The sequence below is a fragment of the Salvelinus sp. IW2-2015 genome, unplaced genomic scaffold, assembly GCF_002910315.2.
Source record: "Salvelinus sp. IW2-2015 unplaced genomic scaffold, ASM291031v2 Un_scaffold5987, whole genome shotgun sequence".
Classification (NCBI taxonomy): Eukaryota; Metazoa; Chordata; class Actinopteri; order Salmoniformes; family Salmonidae; genus Salvelinus; species Salvelinus sp. IW2-2015.
The window spans coordinates 12,356-14,490 of record NW_019947252.1 but is presented as its reverse complement, the minus strand read 5'-3'; the positions used below and the strand labels follow the sequence as shown (position 1 = coordinate 14,490).

Below are 2,135 nucleotides of genomic sequence, written 5' to 3'. Positions count from 1 at the left end.
ACCTCATCGAACAGCTGTAGCATGATGGTCAGTACGTCTGGGTGGGCCTTGTCCACCTCGTCAAACAGAACCACAGCATTGGGATACGCCTTCAACTGTTTAGTCAGCTGACCTCCCTCTTCATGACCAACATAACCTGGAGGAGAACCTATGAATTTAGCCACCTAGACAGAGAGACAGAGAAACAGAGAGAGAGAGAGAGAGAGACAGAGAGAGGTGGAGAAAGGTGGGGAGCGAGTTAGAGAGAGATTGTGAGAGAGGGAGAGATAGACGGCGAGAGACGGCAGAGAGAAAGAGAGAGAGAGAGAGATGAAAAGTTAGAAATTGTGAGAGAATTATGATAACAGGTAGATGAACCTATTGAACTGAAGATGACGTCACATCACTACTTCCTCTGGTACAAAAACAAAGTTTTGGGGCCGTTTGGGAAGAGTGAGAGTTCTCTCCTTCAGATGCTGCATTGCTCTGTGTTTCTGTGGGAACCTGGACACATCTCTTTGAATTGAATTGTGGGCGATGAGAGGTTAGACAGAGCCCAAGGTCGCTCAGTCAACACAGGGTTAACCTGTTCATGACAGCGACCGGGAAGCTGGTCCAAACGATGGCAGTAGATGACCCAGACAAGCCCTCGGCTACATTCCTGGCTGTGGGAACATGAAGTCTCTTCCTGGTTGTGGGAAAGTGTTATTGATGATGTCATACCTCGTGCTTCTCCTGGAACTCAGACATGTCCACGCGGATGAATCCCTGAGAGAAGAAGGCTCGTGGTTAATGAGCCGTAATAACACACGGGTACATGTGATACCATGTGATTTCAGCTGTGCTGATGTGTGAACGTGTGTGACTGTTACCTTTTTCAGGTCCTTGTGCATATAACGAGCCACCTGTTTGGCCAGCTCAGTCTTACCTGTGGGAAGAGGAGAGCAGTAACCAATCAGAGTGCAGTATGGACAGAGCTTTGATCGTCAATGGTCTGACGAGAATCCACTGCCAACCAAGCCTCCGAAAATTCTAAAGATGATCTCACATGAAGCTCTCAACATTGTAATGATGATCTGGGTGGAATCGCAGGTAGATCTCTGAGCTGCTGATAGGCTATGAGTTGTTGTCCCTGCAATCTGATTGGTGGATCAATAACGAGAAGGAGGGTTGGTTGATGATGGTTTTGGCATCACTCACTCTCAAGCAGTAAAATATTCCTCTTATAAATGTTCATCTCCATATGGACGGTCTGTGTGTATTATCTCCATATGGACAGGGTTCTGTTAAGACACTGCAGTCCCAGTAATATACAGCAGCTTCACAGGGTTCCTGTAAACACTGCAGGTCACCAGTATATATTACAGGTTCATCAGGGTTTCCTTAAACACTGCAGGTCACCAGATAATACAGGCTTCATCAGGTGTCCTGTTAAACACTGCAGGTCACAGTATATAATACAGCTTCATCAGGGTTTCTTTCTGTTAAACTGCAGTCACCAGTATATATACAGGCTTCACAGGTTTACCTGTTAAACATGCAGGTCACCAGTAATATACAGGCTTCATCAGGGTTCCTGTTAAACACTGCAGGGTAAGATATGACAGGGTTTAGGGATGTGTGGTGTGTGTGTGATATATATATAATTATACCGGGTTAGGGATGTATGGTGTGTGTGAGAGAGAGATATGACAGGGCTGGGAGATAGAGGGGAGGCAGTGTTCATATTCCTGCCTCCAGCGACAGTGGCCAGGGGACATAATATTTAACAATGCAGGTCCCATCTATCTATCTGGAGATAATAACCACAGGACGTTCCATCAGGTAGATAATCACAACGAGCGTCTATGGAGATACCACACACAGACGTCTATCTGAAATAACCGACGTATCTGAATAAACACACAGACCGTCTATCTGGAGATAACACACAGACCGTAGTCCATATGGAATAATACACACAACCGTCATATGGGATAATCACACACAACCGGCTATAGGAGCTAATAACATCACAGACAGTCTATATAGGATCAACACAGCAGACGTTCTTCGAATACTACAGCTAAGACCGTCCAGTATGGAGAGTAATACACAACAGACCGTCATCGGAGATATACCACGACCGTGCCATATGGAGATAATAACACAGACAG

General features: G+C 45.7%; 1 long non-coding RNA gene across 1 annotated transcript in view; it reads right to left on the bottom strand.

The window, feature by feature from the left end:
• Positions 1 to 2,135, bottom strand: part of LOC112078635 (uncharacterized) — a 7,291-nt gene continuing 5,156 nt past the window's right edge. The window contains exons 2-4 of the long non-coding RNA XR_002895740.2: positions 852 to 907; positions 703 to 747; positions 1 to 164 (exon numbers count right to left, since the gene is read on the bottom strand). This is a non-coding gene — a long non-coding RNA (uncharacterized lncRNA). The remainder of the gene's footprint in view (positions 165 to 702; positions 748 to 851; positions 908 to 2,135) is intronic.